The following is a 20,129-nucleotide window of genomic DNA, read 5'->3' as shown; positions in this document are numbered from 1 at the left end:
CATCACACACCCATTAAGCAGTTTGTACTCAACCTGTTTGCTGCTTTCAGGGTGGAGGGAGAGACTGGGAGAGGTTCTTCCCCCCCTCCTTTCCCTTTCCCTCCCCCTCCCCCCCCCCCCCTCCCCCCCCCCCCCCCCCCCCCCCCACCTCCTCCCTTCCCCCCCCTTTTTTTTTTCTTCCTCTTGCTTTCATGTTAAAATGCTGCAGGAAGAATGAAAGCAGGGCATGCTAATCTGATTTGTTTCGAGAGGCTTCTGATAATAAAGAGGCATATCACAGGTGTTCCCAATCAACCCGGTTTGGTTTAAAATATATCTCTCTCCCTCTTTAAAATTAGGATTTCCTGTAATATAGACAATGCGAGGGTCAGCCCGATGACCTCTGTCTATGTTTGGGGACCAACCATGAAACTGTGGGTGTTGGAAATATGTTATAATACATGACGTTTTTATTGCAGGTTTCGACCTTTCAATAGAGAGCTGATTTTGGAGAACGGCTTAGTCCTGTGATTGAAAAACTCTTTCTGGAAGGTTGATGGAGCAGGAGCATGGTATATATTATATTAACATTTCTCTATTACACGTGTTCTTAATTTAAAAAAAAAAATGTATATGGTGTAACTTCTTTGGACTATTCAAAATAGGCAAGTTGGGCTGGATTTGCCTGAGTTTTTTCTGTTTGGTAAAATAATTCTTCTTTACACTCTCTCTGTAAAATACTAAGAGGCTGAGTAAAAGTGAAGCATTCACACGAGCTGTCTTCAGAAGGAAATGAAGTGGCCAAAATTCGTACAAAAAGCTGAGTTTGCAGCAGCCTTGGTCATAGAAGTTATATAAATTCTCTATATAGTATTGTTCTCGTATTCATGTATTGGGAATTAGTCCAAGTGAAATGTTGCTAATCCAAAAACAAGGTATAGAGGAGGTAGTGTTTATTTTTAAGTAACGTTATTTTGTTGTTGTTGGGAGGGTTTGTTAAAGAAATGAACAGAGAGCTGAGTGCACTTCAATGTAGTGTGCAAAACTTATTTTTAAATGTGTTAACAAACTTGCTGCTTGACGAGCTGAGAAGCAGGAAACAAGACAAAATGGGCTTCAGAGGTCTCTACCTGTAGCAAAACAGGCAGAAATTTAATTTAATTTCTGTATTTGTCAGTAAATAGATTTTTCTATAGCAAAACAGCTAATATTTAAAAAATAATAAATAGGGACTGGCTACACTCATACTGCGAGTCCTGCTTTGCACCAGAAGTACTGATTTGGCTGAAACTGAGAAATCCATTCAGAGTAATCATAACCTACCTACTTGCATGTGAATAATCTTAACTAACCATTTCTAAAAACAACTGAAATTAAAATAGTAACTGTTCTTGGATTGAGTAAATTTGTTTAAATACTAAATGGAGCAGTAAAAACTGTAAAACTTTATCTTGAGCGAAATATATTACAGTGCAACAAATTTTATGAACATGTCGTGACTTTAGCAATTCCAGCTTTCAGCTGGAATCCACTTTTTATCCTTAATCAAATCTGTCTGTCTTCAAGAAGGCATTTTTTTTTTTTTATTTTGCAGGAAGTAATTGTATCATAAAATAAGAGAAATTTGGGAAAAAAAATTGTAGATTATTCTGGTAACTGCTAATTTGTACTAACCAAATCCAGCAAAGTGTAAATTGCAGCTTTCCTCAGTGTTGTAACTAATGTCCACTACACCCGAGGAGCAGCTGCTTTTGCCACTAGTACACCTTCTGGCACAGATCTGTTTGAGGCAGACACATTCTGAAGGTGTTTTTCATATAATGAAAACTGTACAGTGATTTTTAGGGGTTGCGTAGACCACCTACAGGCAGTTATCAGTTGAGAAAGAAAATCCTGAATACAGAAAGTGCAGGGATCCAGGGGAAAAGGAGGGAAACAGAGGTTTCTATGGACTTAGCAATTTGTGATTAGTGAATTGGTGATTTTTTTTTTTTTTTTTCCTCTTTGTGATTAACAGTTGTAGTAAAAGTTTTCTTTATTAATGCAGTTAGTGTTCGGGTGACATGTCTAATATGTTCCCAAATAAATATTTTACAGTTTGTCCAGAAGCTCTGCACTGAGTGTAATGCATATGAGTTTGGGTGATGGTTTTTTTTTTTTTTTTTTAAATCCTGCTTCTCTTAAGAACATAAAGATTTCACAGAACACCTCTTTGAATTTGTTCATTCTCTCTTCTTTTTTTTTCTATATTTTTACTTTTTTTTTTTTTTTTTGTCCCTGTACAAAAGCAATTACATTCTTGTTAATGAAAATCAGGATTATATTGCAAGGCAAAAGTATCTAAGGCTCCCTTGTGACATATTTAAAAGGTGAAAGTTTGATGGAGTGTTCCTTGGGCTGACACGAGTTCAGAGTATTTCTTATAGATTCCTATTCAGCAAAAAAAAAGATATAATGTCTTGTTCACAACTGTAAATCAAAGGATTTTTAAGTTTAGGGCCTGAGCCTGCTGAGTTCTAAATACACAAGTAGTCCTAATAGCTCACTTCCACAAATGAGGATTTGCAGAACCGTGTCAGTAGATCCAAACTTTTATTTATTATTTTTTTTTAATGAACAAAAGATATCAAAGTAATCTGAACTTTGGGACAAGTTAAATAATTTTTTTCAGGAGCCCAAAGAGGAGAGTTTTGCAGTAGTGCAGTTACAGAGTGTGACTCGTGTACAAGCTGAGCTGTCTCTCAGGAGTGCTGTAGTTGTCAGTTACCATTAGAATCCATTTTTCAAGTGTCAATTGGCTCTAGAACAGTTTTTTAGCTGAAATTTGGCCTACATTAATTTTGTTGTAGAGCTGGTCAGCATGTTTGCTGTAGGAGTGCTCAGCGTGGCTGTTTTGTGCCCCAAAGAGCAGTGAAGCTTTGCAGAGAGCTCTGGGGTGTGTTTTAGTTTCTAACTCCCTGTTTCTGCTGTTGCAGTTCTTATTTAGACAAACTACCACTGCTTTTGTTGGAAATTAACCCTGCAATAAGGGCTGCGGTGCTGGCCCCTTAAAAACTGTTGGTGTGGCTATTGCAAATAGTGTGCTCGACTTCGTGGGCTGTTTTGCAATATCTAGTTGTAATGAGCTGAAGAGATAAAAATGTGCAGGCTTCTTTGCTGAAGTGCTTCCCGTGTGCAACTTTCCATGGCCACTTTTACCACTCACAGAATAGGTACATGCTTGAGCCTCTACAGATCTTGTTGCCTAAATCACAGTCTGATAGCTGACATTGCAAGCTTGCTGCTCTGCTCGTCTGAAGGAGCTGCTGCAGACATCTTTGTCAGCTCATCAGTGTTTTCTTTAAGGACTTCTGCTGCTTTTTTCAAAAGCAACTTAAATAATTTTCCTGAAAGGGAGATGTGGCTATAAAGGCACCCTGTGCCTGGTTATTACAGCACATGTAAGATCAGCAGCCCTCCTTTGAAACCCCTCTGGTAGCTCAGACGTGGCTGATTTAAATTTAGAAATCTGAAAGAAGTGAATTTTCTGGATTTTGTTCATTTTAACTAGATCCAGCCCTAATATTATTTTAAAATGGAGTTTTCTGTACAGTTAAATTTAAATAAACCTTAACTTTTGTTACTAGGCTAGAGATCTAGTGAAACATCTCTATGGCAAGGATTTGAGGCTGGTGTACTTAAACTTCAATTTTTTCTTCTCTGTTGATGAAGTGATCCTGCAAAACACTTGCAAAAGAAGAACAAACGACCCACAAAGTCTTCGGGAAAAATAGTTAAAAAATGCTAATTGCCATATTTAAATGCTTATGCTTTCCCCCTCAAAGCCAAATGCATGAAAATAGGCTTTTGCTTGTATTTATTTATTTATTTCAGCAACAACAACAAAAAAAGCAGTGCAGAAATGTCTGCAAACCCAGACATTTAAGCTGTGGGTATGGGAATAGAAAAATATAATTCCAGTTATCATAAGTGTTCAGCTACTGTATTGATAGCTTGTTCACCTACCTCGTCTGGGACTGCTGCTCACACCAGCAGCAAAAAGAGCCTGTATGAAGATGTGAGTGCTAATTCAGTAGTGAGGCCCTGTTTCTGGCTTTCTCAAGTATGAGTTTATTTTAAATACATGGATATCCGTGGTAGCTTTTTAGTTCTGAGTCTGTTGGAGGGGTTTTAGGTTTGGGGGTTTTTTCTTTTTTTTTTTTTTTAATTTTTTTTTTTTTTCAGAACATGTTATATTCTGTTGCTGTAAAAAATTTTGAATGCAGTATTTTGAGGAAAATTACTGCTTTTCAGTAAAATTTGATCATCAATTTAATTCAATTAGCTAAGATAATTAATTTAAAGCAAAGGATCGGCGGTATCTATATTTTTAATTTGTACAGTGCTTAAAAATCCTAGCAGTGTGCAAATACCTCCAAAGCAATTACACCTTTCCCTTATTCAAGTCACTGTGAAGAGCTTGCTGCTTATTTCTTGTGAGTGTACTCTGGTGTTTTTTTTCTGGATTTTTCTATGACTTCAAACCAAAAATTTTCATGATTTTATCCATCCATTTCTTAGTTGTTATGAAGAGGAATTTTTTAAAATTTTTTATTATTTTTTTTTCCCCAGATGAATATGGGTTTAAGCACTAATATGAAAGTTAACATAAATATTTTGGAAATATTGTCATTTTCAACATGATCAGAGTCTTCCCAACCTGAAATGACAATTTCCTACATCAAAATAGTTGTAGTATATTATAATTCACTTGGACTTATTGAGGATTGTGGGGAAGCCAGGAATTCCAGTGCATCTGAGAAACAAAAAACACTTGATTTAGAATTTCTGTATTGTCAGAGCAATGTTTTCTCTGGTTGAATAGGCAGATACTGTGGTCTGAAGGGAGTTAACACTCAAGTTATCCTGCAAACACTTTGCTTCCCCCTTGTTACAAACTATTACATGTCTTACTACAGATCAGGAATTAGAAAAGGAGGATGCTCCATCTGTTGTGAAACGTTGTAACAGCTCTTATGAGAAAGCCTGACTATAAATATATGCAAAAGTCTATTGCAGAGCAGAGTTCTGTGACACAAGTCTGACAGTACCAGCAGTACCTTGCACAGGCAGACAAACCCCTTAGCAAAAGGAGTGGTCTTCTGCTAATGTACTCCTCTTGATGCTCCCCAGAAGATTTCTCCAGGCTCTCAGGAGAAGGCAGATTGATGCTGTCAGCGACAGGCACAGTAGTTACACAAGCAGCAGGGAAATGTGTATTTTTCTTCATCTGTTTTATAACCTGAATCTGTTTCAGTTCTCAGGCAGTGTGGCTGTTACTTTAGGGGCTGTAGTGCTGTCTGACAGTCATTTCTTTGTTTTATTCTTTAAAAAATAAAAACAAAAATGTTTCCTATGTTGATTTTCAGTGCTGTGTGTGTGTGGCTATCAGTAACCCATCTGAAATAGAAGGGTTACCAGGTCCTAAATTCATTACCTCTGATCAGTTCGAGAGTAGAGGAAAACGTGGTTTGAAATAAGATCAGAAGAAAATGCTTGGGCTTTTCTTTCTGGAATTAGCAGGTTTAAAATAAGGGCTGTTGTTTGCACAGTGCCTGCTTGCATCCAGGTTTGGAGTGCAACTACAAGATCCTCGAATCAGCAGGGAGAGAATAATTCCTTCTAGAGTGTTAGTGCTCGTAGGCTGGGCTCTGTTTTTACACCACCAGCTCCTCAGTTTTCATTAAAGTTTTGATTCCAGCTCTGTCACTGTAATTACAGTGGATCTGGCTGTCAGTGTCTGCTGTTTGTTTCAGGAAATGATGTTTTTGTGAAACTGCATGAGAAACTGATGGAAGTGTAAAATACAAGAATGTTCCTAAGTTCCCTCTTAAACTTGCTGTCCTTGATTTTTATCTCCCTATTTAGAAGTGCAGATTTCCTCTTGCATTTTTGGTCTGTAATCCTCAGTTTGTCAATCTCTCAGTCTTCTGACATGAAAATGATCCTTCAAAAACGCTGCTCGGATGTTGTTTTTTTTCCTCAAAGTTTTATTTTTAGCTTAATAAAACTTAAGTTGTTGACCCACTTTTCCATTATGTAAAAACCTGAACAGAATTTGTCATTGAGGCAGGAATTTGTGAAGGCTAACACTAGAGGGCAATTCGAAGCAAAAGTCTGCCTGCCCCGGAGCTCTTACGGTCCCTCTTGAAAAACAGGGAGCTTATGGGGGCTGTCCCTGTGTCCCCCAGGCCACAGCCAGCCTCTGTGGTCACACTCCTCGGTCTTCTATTTAACTCTCTTTTTGCATCCAGTACCTAACTTGAGGGTATGTTCGAGTGCTCTGCTGAATGAGAAGGAACTTAAGCCAGGTCCTGTGTTTTGCTGCATTATCAGTTAACAAACCCCTTCCTCCAATCTCCTTTCCTTCACTCTTGCTGCTGTCAGAAAGGCATAATGCAGTCAGTGGCTTTCTTTTGTTTTGTTTGTTGGGTATTAATTTGATCATAACGTGCTGCACTGAGCCCTCTGGAAGTGATGCGAAAGATGCTGAGTTTGGGGAGGTGAGGTAATGTTGTACTGAAACGCCTTTTATTTCAAAGAAAATAAAATGGTGAGTGAAAAATAGTCTGAATTTGCTGCATTGACAGCTGAGAAGTCAGGTTTTGTGGAACCAATTGTAACAAATTTACAGCAATACTAATAGCCAGGGAAATACTGCTAAATTATCTAGATTAACAAGGAAATATATTTAATTTTTAATGAAATAAATTTATAAGAGATCAGACGGGCAGATGATGCCTGTAATTTTACCAAACCAGTATATGAAATGTAAAAACGGAGTTGAAGTGAGATGATCACTCCCCCACAGTTAAATACAGCACTTGATTGCTCATCTGTGTGTATTGTGCAGGATTTAAACAATTTACATAACAGTGCATTACATAATAAACGATAGTTTTCACAGGTTGCAGTGTTAATTGTGGTCTACTGGACATCCCCATCGCTTGTAAACAGCAACCTGTAGTGCAAAGGGGTGATGTCATGGTTCTTGAAATGCACTCAAGGATTCTTATTTTAGGAATGCAAATTCTCTCATTGTACCAAAACGTATGCATCCAGCAGTGTAAATGTTCCTAAGTGCTGTGGTACAGATTTCAACATGGGGTATTTTATAGATGTGTGTTCATATCTATCCAAAGAGTTGCACATTGTGTTTTATATGTACTTTGATATCAAAAGGCTAATCTGAGGTTCAAGTGGTGTGCTCGTTCCTACCTTATGTACCAGCTTTTCAAATAGTATTGCTTTCATGTTCTTAGAGGTTTAAAATTTATTCTTTCTTTACCAGCTTTTTTCTTTTTTTCTTTTTTTTAATAAGGGATATGGATAGAAATATTGCCATGCATTGTTGCAGTAAATATTCACACCTATCTCTGCAGGTCTGGTCTGCAACTTCAGTGCAGTTTGAAAACGTAATCTGCTGGCGATGATGTGCCCAAAGTTAATCAGAATTTGTGGAAGGGAGATTGTTTCATCCTACAGTGTGTAGTCCTGACCTGGATAAAATTGACAAAAGGAAAAAAATAATAGGAAGTGAGGGAGGGGGGGGAAAAAAAAGGATAATAGAATGCTTCAGTGATGAAAGTCTCTGGATCCTAGAGGAGGCTTTTGTTTTATTTGGGGGGGGGATGTGGAGAGTGGGCAAGGAATTATCACTGACCATGGTTATTAGCTAGAAGAAATCCTAACTGCACATTATACTCATTCTTGAGAACATGAATGTTTAATATAAAATCAAGCTGAATATTCAAGTGCTTAAACCAGCATGCATATAAGCTGCTAAGAAATTGAATTCTTGGTGCTCTGTAGGTAAAACACTTATCAATTTTTGCCAACATGAATATTTTATCTTTTTTTTTTTTTTTTTTTCTTTTATTGATTTGATTTTTGGCCTTAAATCAGCAAGAGAAGTTCAGTTGTTAACATTTCAGGCTGTCTTCAGAATTTTATTATTTGAAGACAGCAAGAACAAATGTGTGAGTATCAGCAGCGTGCAGAGCAGTGCTGCGATATTGTTCTGTTCTGCCTTTAAGCAGGTGGTTTCTTGTGGCAGGCTGGAAGAGAGATTCTTTTTCTTCCCAGCTTTTGACAAAAAGATGACGCATATGTCTCAGAATTAGAAGGGGAAATCTGCCAGTTTGCATCAGTTCCTCAACTTGTGGGTTGCTTTTCACCACAAGGAAAATTGGTATATTCGCACCAGTGCTTCTTGAGAGATGAGGAGTAATCATTTCCTTCAGAAAGTGTAGGATGGTTGGAGTAGGCCCTTCATATGTTACACTAGGCTTTTCCTACAAGATATCTTTCAAGTATATTAAATATTTTGGAAGAAAACAAAGCATGTTCCTAAATGCTGCTTTTAATGCTTGAAATGCATGGGATCATGCATCTTATAACTTAATGCAGAGTAAAAGCAGAGAAATCTGCTTCCTTTTGAAAATGCTGAGCTTTTCTTCTGCTGGAATTGTAACTCAAAAAAAAGCCCTGTAGATCTCCATAGCTGAAAGGTAAGTTGTTTTGCTTTGTTTTTAACCTAATCCTATATATCTCAGTCTCCAGTTCCAGCCTTAAATTAAATCAGTAGGATGGGGGGGGAAAAATTAAATACAGTGAATTTGAGAGCTAAAGGTATCTGCTTTGTTGGGAAAGCATTTAATATGAAGTAAGGAAGCTCTAATTTTCTACAACGTCATGCTGTAGACCTGCAGGAGGAGGGGAAAAAAAAAAAAGGCAGTAGCTTATATGAAAGAATCTGAATTACCACTAAGGTTTGGGATATGGGGGAGCGAGTTCTCACAGTACTGAGGTTTGCTCAAAGGGTGTACTGCTAACTGGCTATTTATTTCAAAAATAATATTTTTTTTTTTGTTAAAAGCTGGGTGCTGATTGTTAAGATATTGATATCTTTTTGTTTTGTGGCTATTTATTAAGCATTTGATAGGACTGATAGTACCACTCAATTTCTCAACTGCTACTGTGGTTTTAGGCATTGGATTTTACATTTTTTCTTAATATATTAACTTCTGGTTAATTCAGTATGGTTTTACTTTAAGCTCGTTAGTGAAATATTGAAAATCTAGCTTAATATAAAGCCTTAGGAGGTACCCAGCATCCTCATCTTTTTTTTCTTTTTTTTTTTTCTTTTTTTTCTTTTCTCTCAAGTGGATGAAGTTCCTTTCATTTAGCAAAACTCTTGTTTAGGGCATATCCCAAACACAGCTTGTTTTCTAGCTGTGGAAATGAACTTCACTGTTTAGCAGTCAGCCTTAGAAAGCACTGTATTCCTGTGCACTAGCTCAGTCTGTGAGTCATGGGTCTCGCTGATGGGGGAGTGGGTAACAAACCCATAAATGTTTTTGAATGGGAGTATTCATGTGTGTGTGCTTGTGTGTGTGCAAATAGATATCTTTTGTATGAATAAGGGGGGGGAGGGAAATGATCAGCCTTCCATCAGGGCTGCTGCTGCTCCTGTGTATTTCTTCAGCTACTGTTGACTGAAGGAAAAATAAGTAGGTAGTATGACTAGAAACCTGGTACCCCAAAGGTGTTAAAGGCACCCGAAGCTTCTGCTCAAGTGACTGCTTAAATCGTGAAGCTGCAGAGATGGAGGCAAGGGCTGGGAGAATTACAGCAGTTGCTGGTAGGTGTTCCCCTGATGTTAACTAGAGGATTCCATTAACAGTTGAGTCAATCTCTTCTAACAGCAGTTTTACCTTTCATAAGTCATACATTGTCTGGCATTTCATAGAAGTCGTGTAGTGATGATGTCAAGAGACAGAAGATAAAGACAAATTTACTGTCTGGGCCAGAAGGCAGGCTCACAAGAGGCAACTTCTTTCAGGACACGAAAAGCTCTTTGTTCTGTGGCCTTGGTCTTTCTGTGCTTTGACCCTTATTTTACAGCGTTGTCACTCTGACCCTAAATCTTTTAGAAGCAGGCGGGCAGCAAATGTAGCCCTCTACAAGTGAGGTTGCATTCTGAGCTACAGGCTTGGTTCTCTGTCTTCAGGCATTATAGTTCTTCACAATTCAGAGAGGCAGCAATTGAAAATTAAAGATGGGTGCTGTTGTCCAGAGCAAGTAGGATTGCATAGCAGGGTCATGTTTAAAAAATATATTCACTTCTGTACATTTTGTTTTACTGCCATCCTGTGAGTCCTTATGATTTATCAATTTCAGATAAGAAGCCTGACTAAAGCTAATTATTTTCCCCTTTCCCAGCAGTAATGCTGGGTAACTGATCCTCCTGTAGAGGATAGGAAGAGCTTTGGTGTAGATGTTAGAGTTAAAATACTTAAACAGCAGTACCTGCTTGCCTTTCTTTCACAAAAGAGTGGGTGCCAGCTTAGAAGAGCACAGTGTTTTACACCAGGCCTGTGTCTGCTGCCTGGGCTAAAAGAAAAAGCCTGGTGAGAATTTGGGTGGGGAAAAAGGGAACTTCCTTTTTTTAATTTAAGAAAGCTAGAAAAGAATGGAAAGGACAAAAACCTAAAAGCTTGCTGAGATATTCTGAATCTTTATCATTTACCTTTATTCTTTTATAGGGCAAGCTAGGAAAAATGTGATATATTTAAGAGGAGAACCTGTTCCTCTGTCTTAATAGCTCTTCACTGTACATTGTGGGGATTTTGTTATTTTGGCAATTCTTCTGTTTTCTCCTTTACCACGGAAGTTCTACATGTGAGGTTTCAACAACTTAAATTGTAAAAATAGGATAATCTTTTCTGGGGGTAACTGTATAATTATCTAAAAATGCACATTTATTGGAGAATTGGAATAAAAAGATTAAAAAAAAATCTTAAAGGATGTTGTAAAAAACTTTCAATTTAAAAAAAAAAAAAAAAAAAAAAGACATTTAGAAATTGAATTTTGTTTCAAGGTGATCCTGGCTTTCTTTTTGGTAGATTCTACAGACCAGGTATTGATCTTTTTGTGATGAAAATTTGGGGGGGTAGGGGGGTAGGGAGGGAGGAAGACACATTTTAATAACTACTGTAGTAACATATAAAACACAGCTACCTAGAACGCAGAAAATAGTGTATTTCTTTTTCTAATTTTGTATGTGTCCTCTCAAGCAGAAAGAGTACAGATTGAAAGCGTTCGCACAGTTTTCCTCTTGTGTGCATGCCAAAGGTGCAGAGAAGACAGATTTTTAAAAGTTGTCTGCATGCTGCAGCAGTGCAAAGAAGGAGGGATGTGGGAAGCTGTTCTGAAATACAACTTTTCCAAATTCTGTTGGGACGCAAAGCTTTGTTACACTTCATGAGTTCACATTAAAATACCTCATATAGAAATATAGTTAATGCATCAACATCTGACAAAACACTTTTGAGAAGCTGGGAAAAGAGGTGTGAGGAGTTGGTCTTATTCAATTTTATTTTTAAGCTGGAGTCAAAACTGAAATATACATTGATAATATTTGTCTGCCGTCTGTCAGCTTCCCTTAGGGCTTTTTTTTTTTTTTTTTTTTTTTTAATTCTAGCAAGAGAAAAAATTTGTTTCAAGTTTTGTGCTTGATTTCTCACTTCAGATCTGAGTACCTTTTAGTTTCTTTCCTTCCACAGAGCATTTCAATTGCTGTCCATCACTTCCTCGGAAGCCTCAATATTGCCATTCCAAATGACTCTGTGTTTGTTGATATGACTGCAGTGAAGGACTGGTGCACCTCCTACAACAGAACATGCAAGTCAGGTCAGTGTAAGCCAGGTTGGAGTACTGAGATGAATTTAAAAAGATTTGGAGTTGAATTTAATAGTGATGGACCATAACTGCATTTTCAGGCTTCATATATATTTTTAAACTGCAGACTTTCTTAACGTTTTAGTTACTGGCTTTTTTTTTTTTTTTTTAGCTGACTTTGTTACTTTATGTTTATCTTTTGCAGTAGCTCTCCAGATAGTCTAAATATGTTTGTTTATGATCCTTGGAGGAATGGCTGGACACATGTTATAGATTCTCCAAATTTAGCAACAGTAAATTTCTGTAATCAGCAGTTATCTGCTTAAATTTCATTAGTAATATTTTACATTGCACAGAACTTCTGTCATTGTCTCAGTCTCTCACTGTGATTACGGAGGAAAAATTGTTGACACTATTGTGAAACAGTTAACAGATAATACCCTTTTTTTCCTCAAAGCTTGTGTGCTTGACCTTACCCATAATTTACAACCAAAACTGCAGAACAGCTCTAGCTATCTCTGTTCAAATAATCTTCCTTGTGCTCAGAAAATTATCCAAAGCACTGTGTCTTTTTAATGCACATTGATGCTAGTCTTAAAAATATTTAGCTGCTTGGTAGAAGATAGGGGAAGATTTATGGTGAGAGTGCATAAGCTTGATCCTGAATGACTGCACCTTTCTGTGGTGAAGTGATGCTAATTTATTGCTGCATTACAGTCATTTAATAATAATAAATAATGCTTAAAAGAAAACCCACAGAATTGTTAGGTCAAAAAAAATTGCTTTTTAGAACTGCAGTTCTAACTGTGAGTTCAGAGTCTTACTGTTACTTCCAGATAAAGGTAATTAAGGTATATATTTCTCTCCATTCTTTTTGCTCTCTGGACCACACAGTAGCCTCAATTAAGTTGAGAGCATTAAGTGATGTCATAGGCTATACCTGAACCGAGTAACAGTGCAGTCATTGCCAAAAGTGCACCAATATTTTTAAAATAATGCTTAGAATTGATATTTCAATTGAATCTTTCCTCCTTTTCTTGTTATCTGCGTGTCACTGAAAGCAAAGGCTGTGAAGAAGCCCTTTAGTCCTAAATATTCATGTCAACTAAAGCAGCCAGCAGAGAGGGATGGCAGAATATTTGACTCGCATCTATTTTAAAATGTAAGTTTTAAAAATGAACAAGGGCTATAAATTCCTGCATGTTTGCAGTATAAATATTACAGTGTTGAGCAAGCATAAGACAAGAAGTGAAACTACTATTGTTTAAACTGGTGGGGAAAAAAGTAAACAGTGCATTATCAGGAGTCAGCTACATACACTTTTAGATATCAAAACGTGGATGCTTAAGAATAGAAATGTTTGTTTTTCTTAATTCTGCGGTGACAGTGTCTCTTCAATTCTGTCTTTTTCACAGAGGTAAGGAGTGCTGGTAGCCCAGATTAATTTGATAGAAAGTATGTATTTGAAGCAAGCATTAACTGTTAATATGCATGTTTGTGCTGAACAGTGTTCGGGTGGCGCTGACTTGTGGGCAGCTTTGCAAGTTTACCTGCAGTGTAAAAAAAAAAAAACAACAATTCTCACTGCAAAATGTCAGTCATATGATTAAGTTATGCTCTTCTAGGAATGCACACAACAGAACACGTGTCAGAGCTGCTGTCTGCACACAACCCCATCTCACGTCGGCTTAAAGGGGTTAAACTGGGAGAGCTTGCACGTGGGGAAGTACTTTCTGATGACTGTGTTATGAGTGCTACATAGCACTGGTGGGAAGTGCCGTGCTTCAGACTTGAAACTCTGAGAGCCTTCCAGTCTTTCACCCTTCGTTCTCTAGTTTTAAACTGCAGTGAGGTTGGAAAGGGTGACAGTGAACAGTGAAGCTGTGCTTTCGTCGTGCATCTGCGTAGCTTTGCAGTGATGAACAAGTAACCCAAACAAAGAAATATGGCTGTGTGTGAATGGTGTCTGACTATCAACGTGGAAGGTGCGTTGGCCAAGAAGTATCAGGAGAGAGCTGTTGGTGTCTGAGGACAATGTGCCAAGTAAATGTTTAAGCTTATGGCACATTCCTGGGCATCTGACACGATGTACTATATTTAATAGGAAGGCGTTGGTTTGGTTTATTCCAAATCACCGGGCTGTCAGATTGCTGGCTGGTAGCAACTCTTTGAATATAACTTGTTATTTAAATTAAACTTATGAGTTTAATTTAATGAGCTATAGTAGCCACAGATTCACTTGGAATTGATTTTCACGGGATTCAGAAAGAAAATGAATTGGTGTTATCATAAAATCTTAACCATAAACCAATAAAAAACTGATGGCAGTATTTTACATTAGGCTGTTCTTGATACATCAACTGAAACGCTGAAATCAAGAAAAGGCTTTCTGACCACCACCCTTTCTTTTTTTTTTTTTTTTTTTTTAAATTTTTGTTTTTTATAAGCAGTTTCCCTGCTTTTCTAATTTCATTTCCTATTTTTTTTTCTTCCTTACTTCTCTGTGCATGTAAAGAGCCTCCTTCATTGGTATTTAAATTCAAGCTCTTCAAAACTCAATCTTTCTCAGCAGAGCTCTTGTTTGGAGGGGGCCTAGTGGAGAGACCTGGTGAAGTTATCTGTACACACAATCCCCTGCTTTTACTGAGGCCTCCTCAGTAATTTGTCCCCCAACAACAGCTGAAGACATAAGGATAGAGGTAGGAAAAGCACTCATTAGCATGACTGTGTCAGCTTTGTGACTACAGCACAGAGGTACAAGGCTTTGTGCAAATGCTCCTGGATATCAGTAAACATCTTGCTTAATTATCTGTATGCTTTTTATCTTGGTCTTCCTCCTTTCATCCTTTTCCTGTTTTTCAACCCTTTCTCTCAAATATGTCATCTTCAATTGTAACTTGTTTCTAGTCATTAAAATGCATTTTTAATAGCAAAGTAGAAAATGTATACTCGTGGTTTTTTGTTTTTAATTTTATTTCTTGTTTGGTAGAGATTTTTAAAAATTAATCCTATAATGCGTGTAAAGTTTTGTATTCATGTATGGGGAAGGGGGGAAATTACCTGCCAGTTGTCTTTAAGTACTCACTGGGGAAAATAGCGTAACAGTTCTGCCAAGTCTTCATCTCGTGGGGGGCGTGTAGTTTAATTTTAGAGGGATTTACTTATGTAGGAGAGGAGGGGGGGTTAATTAAAAAGAAAAAAAAAATTAAGAATTTGGTCTGGATGTATAAATGAGAAATGTACTTCCAAAGGTATTAAATGTTGCAGCTGTCTTCTTAAAAAATCATTAAATTCTGATATCTTAAGGTAAAACTTACAAGTAAAAGGCAGTATTTGCTCTTGTGAGAAATTTTCTTGTCTTTTCCCAGAAAAGTTTAAGTGAATCTTTTTTTCTGCTTTCTGGCTAGTATCTTTACAAACATTCTTACCTTCTCTCCCATTGCTTTATGCACACACAGATGCACATACGTGCAGTGCATTATGTTCAGCGTAGTTTCTTTGAAGGGATGATCAGCTGTTGCAACATACTGTTGCAGTGAGGTTCCCTTTGCCTTTACATTCAGATTCTGCATCACCACGGTACTGGGTAAGTTGGGCCTCTGTAATCTAGCTTGCATATTAACAAAAGCAAAATGAGATATTAAGAGGGGCAAAAAATAAATGTATAAATAGTTGTGCACATACAAAATATACTGGAAATGGCTCTCTTATACAATCTCTGAAGTAGCATTAGTACCTTGATGGTCACATAAAGTCTTGTGTTGCTGCAGTTAACTATATTCTGGCAAATCTCATTTTTAATTGACACATGTCTACCAACAGACCCTTTTAGCAGAGGCTGTCCTGCTGTATTACTATAGGAGCAAACACTGGAAAGAAGGGAAGGAAAACTTACCAAACTTTCCCACCTGTGGCCTGCAAAACTGCTTTGTGCTTACACAGTCCTGTTAATTTAAGAGGGTGATTTCATCCTGCACTGGCTCTAAGATTCTTCACAGTGGAAAGAAGTACTCAGGTTGAATTTGTGTAAGTAGCTTTTCTTAAAATAATTTGGTATTTAAAAAAAAAAAATCATTTGGTTAATGTAGGGAACTGTGAAAGTACCGTATACATTTAAAACACTGATGTACTTGAGCACGAGAGAAAAGGGTATTTGGTGAGGATGTGAACTGAGGTTTTTCACCTACATCTTCAAATAAAAGCAGTGTGATCGGTTTGGGCTGGAGGCAGATAAGCTGCTACGAGCTACTTGCTAACTTTTTTTCTCCTCAGTAAATATCCACATAATCTTTTCGTCCCTCAAATCAGATGCCATTGTCCACTTTCTGGTTTGTGGCCCATTAAGGTCTCATGTACAGATTTCAATAAAGTCTAAAGCTTTGTGTAAATAAACAAGCAGCTTGGCAATGTTTTATAAGGATTTTGTAGATAATACAGTTCACGTCAATACACAAAAAACTGTTGTTCAACACAGTTCTGCATTTAGCTCTCAGCATAGGTTTCTACATCCTCAAAGTGCAGTAGACACCTTGGCATAACGTAGCAGCACATAATGGTTTGTGGGTTTTGAAAAGGTGCAGGCCATATTGTGCTGCCTCAAAAATACAAGGATTTCACCATCCTGAAGAGAAATGTCATTTAGGTGTTAGTCAATCTTGTGATGCTGATGTCTGTCATACTCTAGCAGCACGTAAATATTGGTGTTAAAACTGTAAATATCTCCAGTATTAACTGTGCTGCTGAAGTAAGGCTAGCCACTTCTGCATGTGAGTCATGAGAGAAAACGTTTGTATTTCCTGAAGCCGCTTTGTTGTTGCTTATATGTCAATTGTTTATGAACATTTTCTTGGCTTGGTTTGTGTTTTCCTCTAGTCGGTAACAATATATAGGAATTGAGGTTATCTGATGGCAAATGTGGATTAGGTGCATATGTAGTCTTGACTGCTTTGGTTTACATGAAAGCTGAATTTATTAAAGGAGTGATCTCAGCCTATACCTGTCTAACAGTGCTTTGGTAAGTGTGTTTTTATGTATATTTATGTATATAATTATAACAGTGACATCGCTTTAAATGCTAGTGTATCTTTATTAAGACTCCTGTAACTATATTAATTTTTACAGCATTTTCTTAATGGATGGAAATTGGGAAATGTTTAGTGATATTTTTAGCGAAGCGAGCACATACAGCAGAAATACCTTCCAAAACTACTAATGAAATTTATTCAGGTCTCAGATTAAATCAAACATTCTTAATTCATTTCTTAAACTACAAACAGCTGAAAATTCTAACCCTAAAATTGTTAACTATGTAAGTGACTGTGAATTACTAATTCTTTTCTCATCTTCCACTGACACGTTTCTTTTGCAGGGGAATCTTTCATTGAGACAATTGAAATTGCTGCAGTGAGAATGGAAATTACTTGGGATCCTTTCCTTTTAAAAGCTGTATGCAAGAACTGTGTGGTGAGTCAAACTTGGACTAATGGTTATGTAAATGACACTAATTTTAGATACAGGCAAGATCTGAAAGTGTTTCCTTTCAGAATTTTATTTTCTTCACTGTCATGACTCAGTATCACTTGCTAATCTTGTTTTATTAGCCCTGTTATATATTGCCATTAAAACACTTATTTGAAGACTGCATGTGTTTTTACAACTTCAAGTTTATACATCGCATAGATGTTTTAAATTGAGGGAGGGAAAAAAGGTTTTCTGCACTGGGGATTTCTGACTCCAGAGATCTGCTACTGGTGCAGCTGCACAGGTACAAACATGATGTAGAGAATATGAATGCAAGTTGTTACAATTAATAAATTTGCATTGCATTACTTGGATGTTCAGCCCAGTATACATACTGGTGAAAAATCACTTCTTTGTTTCCTGCCTCTGCTATGGATTTGAAATAATAAAACTACTTTTGACTAAAACTTTCTAATTTAGTTCAACCTGAGCACTTCTCAATAGTAAAGCTATCCAGTACTAAATAGCTACAGTACTAAATAGTACTAAAAGTATCTTTTAGTACTTGCTTCTGTGTGCCATTTACCTACTACTTGTCTCTTGAGATGCACAGCCAAAATGAGGTTGACTGCTCAGAAATGGTTATCTGGCTCAAAGTTGGATAACTTATCTGTAACCGTGCACTGCTGCAAACTGTGGTGTTTGCCAAGGGCCATCCATGCTGTCACTGCCATGGATCCAATATTTAATATCTCTGGGCTGTATCTCTGAGATTTCAGAGAGCATAGATGCAAATCTAAAAAGCCAATCGGAAAGATCTGAGAGCATGCAACGAACAGATCTGTTTGCATGGCATTGCTGTGTGAACGGTGAAACAGAGTTTTTCTGGTTCTTCACACAAGCCCCTATACTGGCACAAGGCAGAGAGTGGGAAGCAGCAGCAATATGAGCTTGCATTTCTTTGTTTAGCCATGAAGGCTAATGGGGATGAAAATACAACTTCAGCATTTGCAGAAACAAGATTCAAACAAGGAATGAAAGTTCCAGTTTAGTTTGATTGTCAACAGTATGCTTTCAAGTGCTTGTGAAGACCTATCCATGTTACTTGGTTTCTAAACCTTTGAGAAGAATGTCACCTTTTTTTGCATGGTTCATAGTTGCCTTACATATTAGCTGTTATGTTTTCCAGAGATAAACCTGCAAGGATGCACTGTCTCCAGTGGTGGAATGGAACTCTCCTACATTTGCAGCTCTGAGGTCCTATGGATTTTGCCTGATTGAAGAAAGAAAGGTGTATTATATTCAGTCCAGATGCTGCTAGTTTAGGAACTGTGAGGGAAAGCAGATGCTTAATTCATAAATAAGGGAAATAAAAGAAAGGCCTGCTTGAAAATATCTTGAGATTAGTTGCTATTCAAGAGTGAAGACAGCTGGTGAGAGGAGCATGTCTGCAACTCCAGTGTTTGAAAGATTGGAGCTGCAAACTGGTAGGGGAAAGAGATGTGAAATTGGAAAGTTGGAAGGACTGGTACGGGTTGGGCAATGATTTAAGGATTCATTTGTTTCTTGAAGATGGAAGAAGCAGCAGCTTAGCAGAAGGAACCCTGCCTGATACTGTAAAAAGAAAGCAGGGGAAAGCAGGTCAACGTTAATGTTTATTAGAATGCTTAGCACTTGAGTCAGGCTGCGACCTAGTAGTTTTTGCTATGAAATCAGTCACTTTCATTTCTCATCCAGATCCACAGAGAAAAGGGTGTCTTTATTACTACAGTCAGCTACTTCATGAAATTTCATCCTGAAATTCAAAAATTACAAAGTAGTTGATGTGCTACTGGAGATCATCTAGCCGAAGCAGAATCAGGCAGAACAGGCCTCTCAGAGGTGTATCTGATCTTAATTTGCCCCCTTGTGTTAGTCTACTATGAAGCAGTCTTCATGATCGTATGGAATATTCAATGATAGGACCAGTGTGGTGTGCTGCTGAGTCAGGGAAGGTGTTTGTAGGCTGTACAAGGAAGAAGTTCAACTCTGCTACAGAAACAGGTTGAAAATTCTGTAGGGAATGGACCAAAGCCTACAAGCAGAAGAAACTCTGTCTTTATGTTTACGTGAAATGAGAAATCCTAGGAATTGGATGTTATATTTAATTTTCTGTTTTCATTTTTGTACGGTGTACAAATTACCATTGGTTTTTGTAGTGTTATGTTCCTCACTTTCACAAGTGGCTTTAAGCCATCAAGTCCAATGGAAACACTGGATGTCCACGTTTGCAGCTGATCTGCTTAAGAATTGCAAACATGAATTTAAACTTTGTGTAATGTTATGTCTGCCTGTAGTCTCCTACATATTTCAAGTGGGATACCTCCAACCGTTGGGTACTACTGTAGTTTCTATATCTTTGTGTCACGTTTAAAGTAGGGATGATAGTCACTTGAAGGGATGTTTTTGCTTATTTCAAGCTTTGTCTGTTAGTTGTGCTACAGGGATGTGTTTCCTCATGGGATTTTCTATGGCATTTATGACTTCAGATCACAGAGGAAGAGGTGAGTGTTGTCTGTTACCTTGTTAGCAGTTCAAGTAGAATCACTTGGTTAGCACCCTAAGCAGTTTATTTCCATTGGCAGTTATTTAACAGCTCTCAAGTACAGCTCTATTTTTCAGAATCTGTCTTGCTTGTAATAATGCTGTGTTAATAAACAAAATGTAACATATCTAATATTGCTCCCTTTTCTTACTGTAAAAATTGATCCCTGCCTTCAAAATTTCTGAAATAAATATTAATTATAGTAACATGTATCCAGACAGAATCTTCAATCTTAGGTAGATAGTGCTGACCAACTTAGCTTATGATATGAGATAGGAATCATACTGTAGCCGTACTGTTGTGGGTTTTTTTTCTGTTGCTTGTAACTGCAGGAGATGCCATAAATGAGCCATGGGTTCTGCAGGGTAAGCATGTGGCTCTGCAT

At 37.5% G+C, this 20,129-nt stretch overlaps 1 long non-coding RNA gene across 8 annotated transcripts in view; it reads left to right on the top strand.

Annotated features, from left to right (window-relative positions):
* Window positions 1–20,129, top strand: part of LOC128071673 (uncharacterized) — an 87,649-nt gene that overhangs the window by 52,741 nt on the left and 14,779 nt on the right. For 4 of the 8 annotated variants that reach the window (XR_008201966.1, XR_008201964.1, XR_008201960.1 and 1 more), the window contains exons 3-7: window positions 459–551; window positions 11,586–14,399; window positions 15,523–15,726; window positions 17,069–17,163; window positions 18,350–19,703. This is a non-coding gene — a long non-coding RNA (uncharacterized LOC128071673). The remainder of the gene's footprint in view (window positions 1–458; window positions 552–11,585; window positions 14,400–15,522; window positions 15,727–17,068; window positions 17,164–18,349; window positions 19,704–20,129) is intronic. The other 4 variants (XR_008201961.1, XR_008201963.1, XR_008201962.1 and 1 more) reach the window with 4 other exon arrangements.

The sequence above is a fragment of the Tympanuchus pallidicinctus genome, unplaced genomic scaffold, assembly GCF_026119805.1.
Source record: "Tympanuchus pallidicinctus isolate F22 unplaced genomic scaffold, pur_lepc_1.0 scaffold6, whole genome shotgun sequence".
Taxonomy (NCBI): Eukaryota; Metazoa; Chordata; class Aves; order Galliformes; family Phasianidae; genus Tympanuchus; species Tympanuchus pallidicinctus.
Note: the sequence above shows the minus strand (reverse complement) of the source record. Positions and strands in the feature narration are given on the sequence as shown.